This window comes from Schistocerca gregaria, chromosome 4 (genome assembly GCF_023897955.1).
Source record: "Schistocerca gregaria isolate iqSchGreg1 chromosome 4, iqSchGreg1.2, whole genome shotgun sequence".
Taxonomy (NCBI): domain Eukaryota; kingdom Metazoa; phylum Arthropoda; class Insecta; order Orthoptera; family Acrididae; genus Schistocerca; species Schistocerca gregaria.
This window is the reverse complement of record NC_064923.1, coordinates 414,697,834-414,717,813: the sequence shown is the minus strand read 5'-3', so window position 1 is coordinate 414,717,813 and position 19,980 is coordinate 414,697,834.

Sequence of the window (19,980 nt, the reverse complement as noted above, 5' to 3'; positions counted from 1 at the left end):
ATGTTCCAAAATCCTGCTGCATATCGACGTTAACGATATGTGCCTGTAATTTAGTGGATTACTCCTACTACCTTTCTTGAATATTTGTGTCACCTGTTCAACTTTCCAGTCCATGCGTACGGATCTTTCGTTGAGCGAACGGTTGTATATGTTTGTTAGGTATGGAGCTAATGCATCAGTATAGTCCGAAAGGAACCTAATTGGTAAACAGTATGGACCAGGTGACTTGCTTTCATTAAGTGATTAAGTTGCTTCACTATTCCGAGGATATTTAATTCTACGTTACTCAGGTTGGCAGCTGTTCTCTATTCGAATTCTCGAATATTTACTTCGTCTTCTTTTGTGAAGGTATTTCGGAAGGCTGTGTTTAGTAACTCTGCTTTGGCAGCACTATCTTGGATAGTATCTCCATTGCTATAGCGGAGAGAAGGCATTGATTGTTTCTTACGCTAACATACTTCACATACGACTAGAATCTAGTTGGATTTTCTGCCAGGTTTCGAGTCAAAGTTTCGTTGTGGAAACTGTTATAAACATCTCGCATTGAAGTACGCGCTAAATTTCGAGCTTTTATAAAAGATCGCCAATCTTGGGGATTTTGCGTCTGTTTAAATTTGGCATGTTCGTTTCGTTGTTTCTGCAACAGTGTTCTATCCCGTTCTGTGTACCAAGGGGGATCAGCTCTGTCGCTTGCTAATTTATTTGGCATAAATCTCTCGATTGCTGCGGATACTATTTCTTTGAATTTAAGCCACATCTGGTCTACACTTATATTATTAATTTGGAATGAGTGGAGATTGTCTCTTGGGAAGGCGTCAAGTAAATTTTTATCTGCTTTTTTTTGAATAGGTATATTTTTCGCTTATTTTTTGAGGATTTGGGGATTACAGTGTTCAATCTCGCTACGACAGCCCTCTGTTCACTAATCTATGAATCGCTTTTGATGCTTGTTATTAACTCAGGATTATTTGTTGCTAAGATGTCAAGGGTATTTTCACAACCGTTTAGTATTTGCGCGGGTTCATGAACTAACTGCTCGACATAATTTTCAGAGAATGCGTTTAGCACAATTTCGGATGATATTTTATGCGTATCTCCGGAATTAAACATGTATTTTCGCTAACATATCGTGGGTAAATTAAAGTCACCACCTCCTATTATCGTATGAGTCGGGTACGTGTTTGAAATCAAACTGAAGTTTTCTTTGAACCTTTCAGCAATTGTATCATCTGAATTGGGAGGTCGGCAAAAAGATCCAATTATTATTTTATTCCGGTTGGCAACAATGCCCTCTGCCCATACTAACTCACACGAAGTATCTACTTCAGTTTCACTACAAGTTAAACTACTTTTGACAGCAACAAACACGCCACCGGTAACCGTGTTTAGCCTATCCTTTCGGAACACCGTTAGGTTCTTCGCAAAGATTTCGGCTGAGCTTATATTTGGCTTTAGTCAGCTTTCAGTGCCTATAACGATTTGAGCATCAGTGATTACTATTAGCGCTTGGAGCTCTGGTACTTTCGCAACACAGCTACGACAATTTACAACTGTTATACCAATGTTCCCAGCAGAATTCAAGCGGCCGTGAAGGCCAAGGGCTGACAGACACTATTTTAATGTCGACCAACAGGTTTCCGGATACGTTTGATCAGATAGTATGTGTGTGTGTGTGTGTGTGTGTGTGTGTGTGTGTGTGTGTGTGTGTGTGTGGGTGGGTGGGTGGGTGGTTGGGTGGGAGGGTGGGTGAGTGGGTGGGTGGGTGTTTGTGTGGGAGGGTGCGTGGGTGTACGCACGTAAATAGTCACCAGGACGTACAACTATAAACTTCCGTTCTCCTTCTAAGGAGCTTTCGTTGGTCGTACGCTTCCCAGACACGTTTTCGTGAACAGCTGCTGAGCGTGGCGCCGGCCGCCCTGGTCTTTTCACTGCTCGCGTGTCTGCACGCTCCGAGCCACGCCCACCCAGGCCGCCAGAACAATGTCAGCGCAACTTTCACTGCGAGTTCTGCTCTGCATGAGTAGCGCAAATCTGCGGTGTCCCGATCAGGCGTGAGGCCCAACCGATATTCCGAACCACCTTCTTTGTTCTCACATAAAGCTCTCATAAAACGTGAGAGGTGGGGGGCGAACCAGAATACAGCTGCATAATGGTGGAGCCGAAAGGAGGAACACACCATCAAGGATCGATCCAGTTAAGAAAAACTGAAGTTAGGAGTACTATATATCACAATGCCATTTGATAGCAGAAGAACAAGGAATCAAGCATACATTTGAGGGTACGCAGAGGCGCAAGCAAGCACAAGAGGCAAAAAATTACACCTCTCCAGAAGACGTCACACTAGTACCGAGCTGTACTTTACTATCCTTTACTATGGCCTCAGTTCTTTGCGGGAAGTTCGTTGACATGAAGTTCGTCCTCTGGTCCATTACCATCTTCTGTGGCACTCTGAACTTCAATATCCACCCATTAACCAATGCCTGTGTGACTTTGATTGTCTTTTGGTCCAATATTGGCACCATCTCGGAGTAATGAGGAAAATGATCTATTATGGCCAGCACAAAACGGTTACCCACTTGTGTTCGGTTGAATCGTCCAACACGTCCATCCCAATGAAACTAAAAGATTCTGATGCTTCTGGCAATCTTTGTACGAAAGATCCTGGTCCTCTGCGTACAATCCACACAAATCTTGACGCGATGGTCTCTGTGATGTTTGGAATAGAGTATGCATGTTGTAGTCTTGCTATTCAAATAGCAGCAATCTCTACAAAACCGATACTTCTGCGAACCGTCCAAGACTTTTGAGATAGGATTACGATCCCTGCTCCCCATGCACTATCACTTTCTCCTATTATTCCATCAGGTAATTGTTGATCTATGAATTCTTCTAAAACTGGATACAACAACTGTAATATTCTATATGTTGCCTCATTTCTTGTTGATATTCAGTTTTGTGTTACTGGCGTGACAGGCGATGGCCCTCTCGGAAATAGCAGACCGTGGAATTCTAGCAACAGGTCCTCCTACTGACCTCTCTGCTCCTTTCAGATGCTTCAGCTTCTCATAAATGCAGTCCTAGCAGCGTCCTGTGCTCTCTTATAGCTCACACATCCTGTGTGTCAATCTTCTTCAACCGGAATCTCTAATGTAGCTAATGACGTATCTCTTCAACAACTTTACATCTTCGGCGCCAACATTATCCACATTTACAGGTACCACTTTCCCTCTATCCATTTCCAGTATGCGTACAATACTATATTTCACCAAACAACACGCTGTGTCTAATAGTTCACTACCCTGATATGGTTCTATTACACACAGTGATTTTATGGTGCCTTTCGACACACAGTCACGCAAATCAAGCCTTAATGTTATTGCTCTTGATTTAACTGGATCGTCTTGATTAGTAGACACTCCTCAGGGAAGATTAACATTGACAACAGTTTCCCCTAGTCGGAATCTCTTTCCACTCAGTTCAGTTATACGTCACTGAAGGTCAATTAAAGCGTGATATTGATGTAGAAAATCTAACCCTAGCATCAGCTGTACCCCTCGCTTACATGAGACAGCACTTCCACGCACTGTATAAACTTGTTTGTCCCAACCGGAAAATTCACCACTACTGACCTCAATTGTCATATGAAGGGCTTATTTCAATAGTGGTAAAAGTCCATTTTTGTTAATTTTGAGATACATAGTCCTAATGTTAAATGAGCGCTGAAAAATCTGCAGTTGAGATACTAGAAATTTTCAAGGTTATGACTTCTTGCTAGAGATGAACCTTTCTTTCTGTTTGTTTGCATCATTAATTTCAGAAGCATTACAGGCAGAAAAGTGGAGGTAATGTGTCATTCTCCCCTACCCCACGTAAATCATACAGTGGTGGATTCCATTGCCTCCTCCCCACTAATTCTCTCGAGGCTACTGACGCATATGTTTCTGTGTCCAACAATACTTTATACTGTCTTCAACCCACAACACCCATTATGGCACATTCTGCCTGTCCATTCGTTCTGACGACTTATTCCTATTGGGAACTACTGTCGGCAGCCCTAGGGCTCCCTTCCATGTTTAACAGACCCTTCCTACTCCTTCGACTACCTCTATTACTATCCCTATAACCTTGCCGTTCACCAAAACCTCCTTTACTGTTATTCCCACCAAACTATTGGCATACTCGCTTCGGCTGTACATATACTAAAATTGGGACGATACGGAGAAGATTAGCATGGCCCTACATTGTTAGCAACTCCTGTTACTCCAGTTGTGCTGTGGGTTCCGTAATTGGTAACTATGTCCTTGTACACATCCCATTCGACCACAATTGAAACTCTTAGCATTCAATGTAAATACCTGTTTCCTTACCGAGCGAAGTGGCGCAGTGGTTATCCCACTGAATTCGATTCGGGAGGGCGACGGTTCAAACCCGCTTCCGGCCATTATGATTTAGGTTTTCCGTCATTTACCTAAATCACACCAGGTAAATGCCAGGACGGTTCCTTTGAAAGGGCACGGCCGAGCTCCTTACCCTTCCTTCCCTCATCCAGCAACGAATGACCTCGTTGTTTGGTCCCATTCCACAACCAACCAACTAACCTGTTTCCGCCCTCTTGCCCCTGCCGGCCTATAGATTTCTTTGTATTCCAAAGCTAACCTAACCCCTTCATGAGGATCCTTAAGCACCCCCATGCGTTCTCTTCTAGCCATTTCTGGTGTCAAACCCCTTTAAAAAAGCCAGCCTTTGTGGCCGAGCGGTTCTAGGCGCTTCAGTCCGGAACCGCGCTGCTGCTACGGTCGCAGGTTCGAATCTTGCCTCGGGCATGGATGTGTGTGATGTCCTTAGGTTAGGTAGGTTTAAGTAGTTCTAAGTCTCGGGGCCTCCGCATGAACCATGGACCTTGTCGTTGGTGGGGAGGCTTGCGTGCCTCAGCGATACAGATAGCCGTACCGTAGGTACAACCACAACGGAGGGGTATCTGTTGAGAGGCCAGACAAACGTGTGGTTCCTGAAGAGGGGCAGCAGCCTTTTCAGTAGTTGCAAGGGCAACAGTCTGGATGATTGACTGATCTGGCCTTGTAACAATAACCAAAACGGCCTTGCTGTGCTGGTACTGCGAACGGCTGAAAGCAAGGGGAAACTACAGCCGTAATTTTTCCCGAGGGCATGCAGCTTTACTGTATGATTAAATGATGATGGCGTCCTCTTGGGTAAAATATTCCGGAGGTAAAATAGTCCCCCATTCGGATCTCCGGGCGGGGACTACTCAAGAGGATGTCGTTATCAGGAGAAAGAAAACTGGCGTTCTACGGATCGGAACGTGGAATGTCAGATCCTTTAATCGGGCAGGTAGGTTAGAAAATTTAAAAAGGGAAATGGATGGGTTAAAGTTAGATATAGTGGGAATTAGTGAAGTTCGGTGGCAGGAGGAACAAGACTTCTGGTTAGGTGACTACAGGGTTATAAACACAAAATCAAATAGGGGTAATGCAGGAGTAGGTTTAATAATGAATAGGAAAATAGGAATGCGGGTAAGCTACTACAAACAGCATATTGAACGCATTATTGTGGCCAAGATAGATACGAAGCCCACACCTACTACAGTAGTACAACTTTATATGCCAACTAGCTCTGCAGATGACGAAGAAATTGAAGAAATGTATGATGAAATAAAAGAAATTATTCAGATAGTGAAGGGAGACGAAATTTTGATAGTCATGGGTGACTGGAATTCGGTAGTAGGAAAAGGGAGAGAAGGAAACGTAGTAGGTGAATATGGATTGGGGGTAAGAAATGAAAGAGGAAGCCGCTTGGTAGAATTTTCCACAGAGCACAATTTAATCATAGCTAACACTTGGTTTCAGAATCATGAAAGGAGATTGTATACATGGAAGAACCCTGGAGATACTAAAAGGTATCAGATAGATTATATAATGGTAAGACAGAGATTTAGGAACCATGTTTTAAATTGTGTGACATTTCCAGGGGCAGATGTGGGCTCTGACCACAATCTACTGGTTATGAACTGTAGATTAAAACTGAAGAAACTGCAAAAAGGTGGGAATTTAAGGAGATGGGACCTGGATAAACTGAAAGAACCAGAGGTTGTACAGAGTTTCAGCGCGAGCATAAGGGAACAATTGACAGAAATGGGGGAAAGAAATACAGTAGAAGAAGAATGGGTAGCTTTGAGGGATGAAGTAGTGAAGGCAGCAGGGCATCAAGTAGGTAAAAAGACGAGGGCTAGTAGAAACCCTTGGGTAACGGAAGAAATATTGAATTTAATTGATGAAAGGAGAAAATATGAAAACGCAGTAATTGAAGCAGGCAAAAAGGAATACAAACGTCTCAAAAATGAGATCGACAAGAAGTGCAAAATGGCTGAGCAGGGATGGCTAGAGGACAAATGTAAGGATGTAGAGGCTTATCTCACTAGTGGTAAGATAGATACTGCCTACAGGAAAATTAAAGAGACCTTTGCAGAAAAGAGAACCACTTGTATGAATATCAAGAACTCAGATGGAAACCCAGTTCTAAGCAAAGAAGGGAAAGCAGAAAGGTGGAAGGAGTATATAGAGGGTCTATTCAAGGGTGATGTACTTCAGGACAATATTATGGAAATGGAAGACAATGTAGATGAAGATGAAATGGGAGATACGATACTGCGTGAAGAGTTTGACAGAGCACTGAAAGACCTGAGTCGAAACAAGGCCCCCGGAGTAGATAACATTCCATTGGAACTACTGACGGCCTTGGGAGAGCCAGTCCTGACAAAACTGTACCATCTGGTGAGCAAGATGTATGAAACAGGCGAAATACCCTCAGACTTCAAGAAGAATATAATAATTCCAATCCCCAAGAAAGCAGGTGTTGACAGATGTGAAAATTACCGAACAATCAGTTTAATAAGCCACAGCTGCAAAATACTAACTCGAATTCTTTACAGACGAATGGAAAAACTGGTAGAAGCCGACCTCGGGGAAGATCAGTTTGGATTCCATAGACATACTGGAACACTTGAAGCAATACTGACCTTACGACTTATCTTAGAAGAAAGATTAAGGAAAGGCAAACCTACGTTTCTAGCATTTGTAGACATAGAGAAAGCTTTTGACAATGTGGACTGGAATACTCTCTTTCAAATTCTGAAGATGGCAGGGGTAAAATACAGGGAGCGAAAGGCTATTTACAATTTGTACAGAAACCAGATGGCAGTTATAAGAGTCGAGGGGCATGAAAGGGAAGCAGTGGTTGGGAAGGGCGTGAGACAGGGTTGTAGCCTCTCCCCGATGTTATTCAATCTGTATATTGAGCAAGCAGTAAAGGAAACAAAAGAAAAATTCGGAGTAGGTATTAAAATCCATGGAGAAGAAATAAAAACTTTAAGATTCGCCGATGACATTGTAATTCTGTCAGAGACAGCAAAGGACTTGGAAGAGCAGTTGAACGGAATGGACAGTGTCTTGAAAGGAGGATATAAGATGAACATCAACAAAAGCAAAACGAGGATAATGGAATGTAGTCGAATTAAGTCGGGTGATGCTGAGGGAATTAGATTAGGAAATGAGACACTTAAAGTAGTAAATGAGTTTTGCTATTTGGGGCGCAAAATAACTGATGATGGTCGAAGTAGAGAGGATATAAAATGTAGACTGGCCATGGCAAGGAAAGCGTTTCTGAAGAAGAGAAATTTGTTAACATCGAATATAGATTTAAGTGTCAGGAAGTCATTTCTGAAAGTATTTGTATGGAGTGCAGCCATGTATGGAAGTGAAAAATGGACGATAAATAGTTTGGACAAGAAGAGAATAGAAGCTTTCGAAATGTGGTGCTACAGAAGAATGCTGAAGATTAGATGGGTAGATCACATAACTAATGTGGAAGTATTGAATAGGATTGGGGAGAAGAGAAGTTTGTGGCACAACTTGACCAGAAGTAGGGATCGGTTGGTAGGACATGTTCTGAGGCATCAAGGGATCACCAATTTAGTATTGGAGGGCAGCGTGGAGGGTAAAAATCGTGGAGGGAGACCAAGAGATGAATACACTAAGCAGATGCATTTATATCAGAAAAGGAACACAGTTCAAATCTAGACATGACCTCAGTACAGTAAGTGAAGACAAACACATTGAAATATCAGCTATTGAATTATCAGGGCTCGATATCACCAAGAAATTAATCATTTTGTGTGTGTATAGATCTCCCAGTGGTAGTGTGGACACTTTTTTCAATAAATTAACAGAAGTTCTAGATAAAGTCTCAAGTACAAAGGTCAACACAATTCTGTGTGGGGACATAAACATCAACACTAATATCATAAATGAATCCAGCAGCACCTTCATAAATATCCTTCAAAGTTTTGGCATGTCCCTATTGGTCAATAGTGCAACAAGGGTTACTACAATGACTGCATCAGTAATTGACCATGTGGCCACAAATATAGACAGGGAAAAATGTGATGTAGCTGTAAAAGATCTCGGACTATCAGACCATCTCTGTCAAATAACAACAGTAAAATCAGGCATCGAATCATTCCCTAAACTACAAGCCTATAAACGACATCTATCAGAAATCAAAATAAAAGATTTTTCAAAAGAACTAGAAAAACAAAGCTGGGATGAAGTGTATAAGGAAACCAATGTGAATATGAAATTCTCCAAATTCTCCACATTGTTTAAATTGAACTTTGAAACAGCATTTCCAAAAGTATGCATGACTGTATCAACATCTCACAAAAACAGATGGATAACAGCAGGTATTAAGAAGTCCTCCCAAACACTTAAACACCTCAGTTCCATGAAAAAGATTCACAATGATCCAGAATTCTTAAATTTCTATCACAGATACAAAAAGATTTATAGGAAGGTGCTGATTGCTGCAAAAAAGTCATTTAATGACAAAATAATATATAATGCAGAGAATAAAAGCAAAGCAGTCTGGGATGTTATAAAAAAGGAAACGGGGAGAGGCAAACAAACGCAGAATAACATACTGCTAAGGGAGGGGGATAAGGTAATAAATGATCCACAACACTTAGCAAACTATGTAAACGAGCATTTTTCAAGTATTGCAGAGAAGTTACAGCAAAAATTCCCCAAAACAAATATAACACCTGCAAAAATTGTTGCACTAGATACAATGATGTTACTTCCAACCACAGAGAATGAAGTCAATAAAACTGTTCAGAAGCTAAAAAATAAAAAGTCAGAAGGCTTAGATGATGTACCAATGTGTGTACTGAAACAATGCATAGGGATTATACAAGGCCCATTAACAAATATAATAAATGAATCCTTCACATCAGGGACATTTCCAGAGCAGCTAAAACAGGCAAGAGTTGTACCTTTGCTTAAGAAAGGTAATGCAGAAGACATAGAAAATTACCGGCCCATTTCCCTGCTGTCAGCATTCTCAAAAATAATAGAAGCAATTATGAAAGACAGATTAATGAATTATCTGAATAAATACAATCTTTTAAGCAAATCACAGTTTGGTTTTCGAAGTGGCAAAAATACGGAGTCAGCCATAGTAGAATTCACAAAAGTTGTACTTAATGCTCTTGATAAAGATGAGTGTGTCACAGGCATATTTTTGGATCTTTCTAAGGCTTTTGATACAGTCGACCACAAGATTCTATTAAATAAATTAGAAGCATTAGGAATAAGAGGGGTAGCTAATGACTGGTTTCGATCATACCTAACAGATAGGGTACAAAGAGTAGAGATAACACATACTTCAAATAGATCTAAACATTTAGTAAAATACTTATCAGAACCAAAACATATTAATATAGGGGTTCCACAAGGTAGCATATTAGGACCAATACTATTCCTGATATACATCAATGACTTTCCCAGTAGTGTTACTCATGGTGAGAAAATTCTCTTCGCTGATGACAGCAATATTATAGTCACTGAGAGAACAAGAGAACTCCTTACCGAGAAAGCAAATGAAACTCTCAAGGAAGTTTACGATTGGTCAATAAGCAACAAATTGACATTAAACATAAAGAAAACTAATGCCATGAACTTCAGTTTGAAGAGGAAAAATGACAATGTTAAATTAAATGTAGATGGCACCTCTATAGACTGTGTAACAAATGCAAAATTTCTAGGAATGAATATTGACTCTCAGCTGAAGTGGTGCGAACACACAAAGGTACTTGCAAACAGAATGTCATCAGCATGTTATGCCCTTAGAATTCTATCATCTGTGTGTAACATGCAGTGTCTTTTAGTTACATATTATTCATATGTACACTCAATTCTTAGCTATGGCATTCTTTTTTGGGGAACAAATCCACAAAATATGAACACAATTTTCAAACTCCAGAAAAGAGCCATAAGAATAATAACCAGAAATAGTAGTCGAGATCATTGTAAAGATCTGTTCAAAACACTGGGAATTTTAACTGCTCCATGTGAACACATTTACCAGTCAGTTGTACACATCAAAAGTAACATTGGCAATTACTGCACAAACAGCTCTGTCCATGACCATGCAACAAGAGATAGACTCAACTTACATTTACCAAGAAAAAATAAACATAAAACTCAAAACAGCATTTTCTACCAAGGAATAAAACTGTACAATAAATTACCAAAAGAGATTAAAGAAATTTCAAAAATACACTTATTTAAGAAGGCAGCTAAAAAGTACCTGTTATGCAATACATTTTATACATTGAAGGATTACTTAGATAAAGCAGAGTAGGGGCTTGATAAAAAAAATGTTATACAAACAAATAATAATAATAATAATTATGATTATAAAACATCCAATATTCCACATAACACCTTCACTTTATTATTTTTCTTCTTTTTTCCTTTCTAGAGACACTCTCCCCTCAAGCTATGCATAGCACAATACTAACACCTCTTCCTCTTTCTGAGCTCAACATCTCACTCATTATCAAGGGATGCTGACTCAGTTTTTCAGGATAGCAAATGGGAACTTGCAGTACAGAAAATGGCCCAAGGATCACCTGTGTGTGTGTGTGTGTGTGTGTGTGTGTGTGTGTATGTAGTGAGTGAAGTGTTATGAAACAATGTGTGTATAGTGTGTGCAGTGACTGATAGTGAAATATGAGTGAATAGTGTGGCATTACATTATTTAATGAGTTATTTGTAAATAAATTATTGTATACCAGGAGTAAAATCTAATGATTGTCTCTAACTAGAAGTCTGTAAATATATGTGTATATGAATTAGCTTATTGTAAATTGATCTAAGCTTGTAAATACTTTGACATGTCCTATATCCTTGTAAAAAGAGATCTACAGATGAATAAAACTACTACTACTACTACTACTAGATTCAGAAGGATGTAGGTTGCACTAGGTACTGGGAGATGAAGAAGCTTGCACAGGATAGAGTAGCATGGAGAGCTGCATCAAACCAGTCTCAGGACTGAAGACAACAACAACAACCAGTCTCGGGGACTGATGACCTGAGATGTTAAGCCCCATAATGCTCAGAGCCATTTGAACCTTAAAAAAAGCATCGGGCGCTAGTCGTTCGGTCTCTTGCAGCATCACTTTATTTACTTCCTCATTTAATGAGATCTCGTATGTATTAACGTTCATTTTCCTCATTGTATTTGCAAAGTCTTCTACTGCCTCATTACGTTTCCTGGAAACCATCCCTAACTGTTGGATTAAAAAACCGTGCACTATTGTGCTTCCCGTATGGTTGTTCCAGGCCCTCTCTCAACTGGTCAAAAGTTGCAGCATTTCGCAATGCTTCTGTGCACCTCATGAATAATTTTGCTTCTCGTGACAAAAGTAGCATTGCAAGCTGCAACAACCCCCATGTCAGCTGATAACTTAAGATCCTCTATAAATGCCAACACATCGTCAGCCACTCTAACACTGAAAGGCAGAGACAAGATGCGCCACAGACGGATCCACTCCTAGAGATTGTGACTTCAATACATTTACTTTCGGATTCTTTCCTGCTAGTTCATTAAACATAACCTCGTTATACGGTCTCAGCTGAGCCACCTGATCCACAACTGACTGTACCACTTCTTCACCGTGTCTCTCATTTTGCCTCTGCCTGCATTATCCATGAAATAACAAACTATGAGTACCGTAAGTGCAGCAAATAACTAAAATGCCCAAAGTGATACTTCAAACAATCTCATTCCTAAAATAATAACAAATTCGATATGTTCTGCCCTGTGGAATTTTCGAGTTCTTCAACTAGCTACCAACGAAACATTGTTCAAAAATCAGTGCAAAAAAGGATTGTGATTGCTGGAGATAGTCATGGACGTAATGTGGTGGAAAGGGAGGCAAATGTGCAAACATACTGAGAGGCACCCACGTGCCTTGCTCATACTGTGGCATCAAGAAGTCAGCCTGCAAGATGAGTGGTCTGCCAAGCGAGTAGATTTATTCTTATTTCTCGCAAAACATCAGTGATTGATTATGAGCTCGAGTACCCACAATTAAGCTACAAATTATTCTCCTGTTTGAACATTACGAACCTAAACGGATAACGCACATCTATCTATCAAGAATTTACACAACTCTGATTGTTCACTATGCTCTGGCAATACCACACTTCTCTTTCTTACCCAACGGCTTTGATCAACACGTGGTCATCGCACTGAATATGAATGGCGCACACGTTATAAATTCTGGATATCATGACTACACACTATTCGAAGAACAAGGCCACCAAACTTTTTCTTTTCACTGTCTTTTTCATTCCGATAAATTCTATTATGATTCAAAGATAACCTAAACACACCATTACATTTTATACAACAATTACCCATGAGTGCTTTACATTGGTGATTCTCTATCTTATGGCCTCGGCCGGCCGGAGTGGCCGAGCGGTTCTAGGCGCTACAGTCTGGAACCGCGCGACCGCTACGGTCGCAGGTTCAAATCCTGCCTCGGGCATGGATGTGTGTGATGTCCTTAGGTTAGTTAGGTTTAAGTAGTTCTAAGTTCTAGGGGACTGATGACCTCAGAAGTTAACTCCCATAGTGCTCAGAGCCATTTGAACCATTTTTTAAGGTCTCGTAATTATTTAACACTACAGTGCACTTTCTGGATAGGATGGTGGATCTTTTGCTATATCCCACACTTGGACTCTCACACCCATCATCACGAAAATTTACTCCAGATCGAGCGGTACAAAAAGGAGCATGCATAACTCACTGCCTCTGAACTATCTTGCTACTCTCCCATGCAAACCACACATACTTAAATTACATGAAATACATCACACTGGCAACATAGAATACATCACAAAGAATAGTCACAACGTTAGAATCACTTCACTTTCAGCTTTCCCACTTCAATTAGTATTCATCCCAGATTCACACGACACTGCCCCACTTCGTAACTTTTCTTTCCTACTACGAAGTCTGGAGGATATATGCACCTCTTCCTGTGCAACGCAAGCCAAGTGGCGTTGCTGCATAGACGGCTGGCTCACCTTACTTCTCTCTCAGAGTATTAGAGTGTGAATCTAGCGTCACACGGAAACATAACACGCAAAGTAATATTAAGATCATATTCGTCACACACGCGAGTCCTCAACTGATACCTTGGACGAGTACTTCTTTTTATCCTTTGTCTCACACACAGATTGAGTCTAACACAGTACTCACCACGTGGAAGTGCTCGTCTCTAATTTCCGGTCCTGCACATGCCATTTCTTAAATATTTCCAACTTATAGTACACACGTCAGTAATTCAGCTTAACTTTAGCACTCGGAAGTATTTCAACTTAGTACTAGCACTCTCAAGTATTTCAACTTATTGCTACACGTGGTTTCATTGTGGGCGTTGGTCACTTCCGAAGATTACTGTCTGTCATTTATTTTTCTCCCTCCAAAATTTCCTGAAATAGAGAAATAATTATTCCTAACTACTCTTAAGTATTTCACATGCATACCAATCTCTCCACTCTTTTGTCTTTACAGAGCACACCTAAGACAGGTCTTACCAGCACAAGATCCAGCGCCAGAGTGCTGAAACACGGCCCTTCTTCAGGCCATCTCGCACCTCCGCCGAGGTGGGGGAGCACCATGCTACCATATTGGTCAGCCACATTTCAGGTGCTCAAAGCTCCGGTAAATTTCATCTCTTTGGTTCCATTAAAGGTGACCAAAGGACCGTCTCAAAGATGATCATATATTGCACATTCACTATCTGCGGTTAGCAGACAAACACACATTCATTCATTTCACAGATCTCACCAAATTGGATGTAGGGATTTGTTTTGTGGGAGTGCACGTGTGATCAATTAAATAAAGAAATTGTCCTTCTTTCCTACACTGGTATCCGGCTTCGGTGTATTAAGAGAAATTGAGTTATTGTTACAAAAAATATGTTGTTCTGACAAGAATAATGAAGAATGTTGTACCTATTTTCCATGTCGGGCGGTCCTGTATCCTTTCAATACATAAACGTCCAGGGGTTTGCAATGTCTGAAGCAGGTTTTAAGGTGGTAATAAAATCAATTGTTAAATTATATAACAGTGGAGCAAAAAGGTCTGTATCGTAATTTCATAAGTGCAAATTATATCGTCAAAGAGAAAAGAAAAAATAGAGAAGACGGATTTTGATTTGGGTGATCAACCATGACTTGCGAAAAAAATTACAAGTATCATCCTGATCATATGATTCAATATGAAATAGATGTTTGTGGATTGTATAACTCTGATGTCATCAGTTTCCCCATTAATAGTTAGTATATAGTTGAATTTGAGAGGCAGAATCCTGTTTATCAGTTCATGGTTCAAATGGCTCTGAGCACTATGGGACTTAACATCTATGGTCATCAGTCCCCTAGAACTTAGAACTACTTAAACCCAACTAACCTAAGGACAGCACACAACACCCAGCCATCACGAGACAGAGAAAATCCCTGTCCCCGCCGGGAATCGAACCCGGCAACCCGGGCGTGGGAAGCGAGAACGCTACCGCACGACCACGAGCTGCTGGAATCAGTTCATGTTTATGGCCTGAGGGAAGAAGAAAGCAATACAGTGGGGTACGATTATGATTAGCGGAATAACACTAAGCATGCAGTCATTGGACCTTCTTACTTTTCTGATTTTGCCTGTCAGTGTGAGAAACATCTATGCTGTTCAGTGTACATGACCACTGCCCAACGCGACATTGGACACTACCTGGTGGCACTGCGGGCACATTTTATGGTAAGAAAAGTATGTAAGTGGAGCAGATATGGACAGGGGATCACCTTCGCAAAGATACGGGGTGCAGATGAGGAAATTCATTAAGATACGCAACTTTGACAAAGGGCAGATTCTTACTATCCAGAGTCTGTTAACGAGTACTTCGGAAATGGCGAAGTTGGTCGAATGTTCATGTGCTACTGTCGTGAGCATGTATGGAAAGAGGAAAGAGAACTGTGAAACTACCACTAAGCGCTAAATGGCTGGACGCCCACGACTCTTCACAGTTTGGAGGCTCGTCTGCTCTGTAAAGTAGAATAGTTGGTGATCTGTTGCATCTCTGTCGGAGGAGCACAATGCTGGTGCCTGCACAAGTGTTTCAGAGCATACCGCTCGTCATATGTAGCTGATCATGGAGCTCCGCAGCAGACCACCCTTACATGGTCACATATTGACGAAACGAAATCATGCAGTGGGCACAGGACCATCAGGATTCGACAGTGAATCAATGGAAACGTTTCGACTCTTTGGCTGAATCACATTTTTGCTATACTATGTCTATGGTCCTCTCCACAAACGCCATCATCGAGGTGAACCGCGGTACGAAACGTGCAGTGTGCCACTGAAACAGGCTGGCGGGAACACTATTATGCTATGGGAAACATTCTCCTGTTCTTGCATGGGAACTGCGGAAGTAGTCGAACACATGCTGATTGCTGTGAACCACCTGCACCCTTCCATGCTTGATGTCTTCCCCAACGGCGAAGACATGTCATGTTTCATCAGTGTAATTGTCCGTGTCTCGGAGCCAGAACCTTGTTGCAGTAGTTTGAGGAGCATTGCAGTGAACTCATTTGATGTCTCGGCCATCAAATTCGCCTGATATCCACCCTAACATACGCAAATCAGCGGCCCATTATTTACGCAAATTACTGGATCTGTGCAGAGACATCTAATGCTACATACTTCCACAGACCTACCAACAAACTGTCGGATCCCTGATATGCAGAATCAGTGACGTATTTCGTTCCAAAGATACACAAACAAGCTATTAAGCAGATGGTCATAATGTTTTGACTCATCGCAGTAAATTTGTTATTATTCTCCAAGGGGAAGAAACAAAACTACTGTTGGATCAGCTACATATCCTGCCTTCTTTTCTCGCAGCTGAGTAAACATAAAGATATACAACATTAATGTCCTATATCTTTCAACTCATTTACTTCAAGTGAGCTATTACCAAAGCTTCTCCTGGAACCCTCTGTACAGAAACTGGTATGTGTTGATATGGCCATTGAGGCAAATAAGTTCTTCATATTTAAAAATGTCCACCATCAGAAGCATTGAACTACAAGCAGACTTCAAGAACCTTTGCCCCCCCCCCCCGTAGCTTGATTGTATGGCATGAACCATATGCAGTGGCTCACCAGGTTGTACATACATGTGACTTGAGTACCCAAGCATTCTTGGTCTGCCAGCACGGTAACTCAGCGTGTTCTGTAATAAAAAAAAATAAAAAAAACTGAGCTAATGGATCAACGACGAACTGAAACGGGTGTCTTGCGACGTCCGCCCCGAGCAGATACAACGAACAAAATGAGATTAATAGTAAAAAAAAGAGGCAGCATTTTTGACTAGTAATCAGAACGTCCTCATTCCTGGGTTCGAACTTCGCCATTGCCTAAATTTTGAATAAACATCATCGGAAATGGCGGCCTAAGATTTATAGTATAAGAAGTCCCTCTCGTTCTGCCAGCAGTTTTGTCAAATAACGCAGAGGAGCAGACAGACGCTCAGGGCACTCACTCTCTCGCCTGTGGGGTGAGAAACTGCACCTGTAGGTGGCAAAGGACTGTATTTTTTTGCTGTTCAGCTAAAGAATTTTCTAAGGAAATGTTTATGTATCGGAACTGTACAGAAAATTGAAGGCAGTCGCCGTAATTTGTTTTTGGATTATATAAAAGCAGGAGCTGTGAGCTCTCTCTCTCTCTCATTTGTTTTAGATGGCTTTTCCACAAATGTAAGTGTTGCTCTTTAACGTTTGGCAAATAATTACGCTAATTTAATTTCAAAAGCCGTGTTTTAATTAAGACTGTACTTTCCTTTTTCATTAATTCTACATATCAAATCATCATGCCACATTTTAGAAATTTTTCAGGCTGCAGCGAAGGAGAGTTACCGACGAATTGTTTGGAGGCCACAGCCGAACGCTATTAGTGTTCAATCGGCTATTACTTTATAAAACTTTTATTTCAGCGTCTCTGGGATCTCTTTTACTGGTCTTTTCTATCAGTATCCGGGTAATGTAATTACGCAAACTGAGTAATTTTTAAATCGGTCACTGACCCCTAAACAATACCGTCGGTCAACGTTCTCGTCGGTCTGATGGGAATTTGATGCTGATTGGCGGAATATATAATTTTACCAACAGCAAGAAAAATTTTCTGTGCACCATTTTACCATTTCGGAAGCACTGCCACCAGCAAAAGCAATAAATTTAATATTACATTATTTTTTTAAATACCAGTAATATTAAAAGGAGACCACGAGAAAAAGATCGAAGAACCAACGAAAGAGTAACGTTCTACAGATTGGGGTGTGTATGTCAGAAGTTTGAACATGGTAGGTGCGGCATCAGCCACAAGCCAGTCGGCCGCCTTTTCAAATGTGCGCGACGCCAGTTAGGCCGCCATATTTGCTACAGCCGCCACTGTAACAAGAGGGCACTGCCACGGGCGATTATGCCGCTGCCAATGAAATGCAAGTATCCCTTCTCTGGAGCTACGGCGGAATGTGTTCTTAAGTTCGAACATTCATGCATAAACCTCATTTTTGTTTGTTTGCCAGTTGAATATCACAGACTGTCACAGTGGCCAGGGCTCGTCAATTACTAAATAATCATAGTGCTGAAGATCGTCAGAACTGTAAATAATTTGTATCAACATATATTTCAACATTCAAATCTACTGTCAGCAACTGACACTGCAACGACATCAACAAAGCTATGTATTATTTTTAGTATTTGATATTAGATGTAGAATAAAATAATTTGTATCAACATATATTTCAACATTCAAATCTACTGTCAGCAACTGACACTGCAACGACATCAACAAAGCTATGTATTATTTTTAGTATTTGATATTAGATGTAGAATAAAATAATTTGTATCAACATATATTTCAACATTCAAATCTACTGTCAGCAACTGACACTGCAACGACATCAACAAAGCTATGTATTATTTTTTGTATTTGATATTAGATGTAGAATAAAATAATTTGTATCAACATATATTTCAACATTCAAATCTACTGTCAGCAACTGACACTGCAACGACATCAACAAAGCTATGTATTATTTTTAGTACTTGATATTAGATGTAGAATAAAATAATATCTGAATTCTCTGTACATCAAAGGCGTCTGTTCCTCGCTCCTGTATCCACTAAAGAACTACAAAGCGCACAAGGAAGCTATAACGGTGGGCAAGCTAGAAAATTTGAAAAGGGAAATCCTAAGACTTATCCTAGATCTAGTTGGGTCAGTGAAGTGAAATGGAAAGAAGACAAATATTTCTGGCTATATAAATACATGGTACTGTCAACAGCAGCACAATAACGGGCGTATTATTTCTTTATGAGTAGGAAGGGTGGAGGGAAGAGACTCAGTTAATATGAACGGTTCAGTGATAGGGTTGTTCTCATCAGAATTGACAGAAAACCAACACCAACAACAGTAGTTCAGGTATACATGCCAGTATCGCAAGCAGAAGATAAAGAGATAGAGAAAGTATATTAGGATTTTGAAAAGGTAGTTCAGTAATTCAGTACATAAAGGGAGATGAAAATCTGATAGTTATGTGGGATTGACATGCTGTTGTAGGGGAGGAATTAGAAGGTAGGATTATGGGAGAATATGGGATTCCTAGTAGAAACGAAAGAGGAAAGAGACCAATCGAGTTCTGCAATAAACGTCAGTTAGTAATATCCAATACTCTTTTCAAAAATCAAAAGAGGAGGAGATGTACTTGGAAAAGGCTGGTAGTTACACTACATCATCATTGCTGGTTAGAGATTCCGAAATCAGATATTAGATTGTAATGTGTACTCAGGATCAGATATTGATGCAGATCACGGTTTAGTAATGATGATGAGTAGCCTGTTGTTTAAGGGACTAATCAGGAAAAATCAGCACACAAATAGGTGGGATGCGGAAGTGCTAAGGAATGAAGAGATATGCATGAAGTTCTCTGGGGTTACAGGTACCGTGACAGCTTATAGTTCAGTAAGCAGTTCAGTTGAAGAGAAATGCCATCTCTAAGAACGGCAATAACAGAAGTTGGAAAAAAAACATCGATACAAGAAAGGTAACTGTGCAGAAACCATGTGTTACAGAAGAAACGCTTCAGTTGATTGAGGAAAGAAGAAAGTACAAAAGGGCTCAAGGAAATTGAAGAACACGGAAATACAAGTCACTTTGGAATTAACTAAATAGGAAGTGCAGGGAAGCTAAGATGAAATGGGTACCGGTACACAGAAAATGTGAAGAAATCGAAAAAGAAATGGTTATCAGAAGAACTGACTCAGCATACAGAAGAGTCAAAATAACCTTCGGTGAAATTAAAAGCAAAGGTGGTAACATTAAGAGTGCAATGGGAATTCCACCGTTAAATTCAGAGGAGAGAGAGCATAGGTGGAAAGAGTACATTGAAGGTTTTTATGAAGGAGAGAACTTGTCTGAGCACGTGACATTAGGAGGAAGAGGTGTCGACAATGGAGAGATAGAAGATTCAGCATTAGAGTCAGAATTTAAAAGAGCT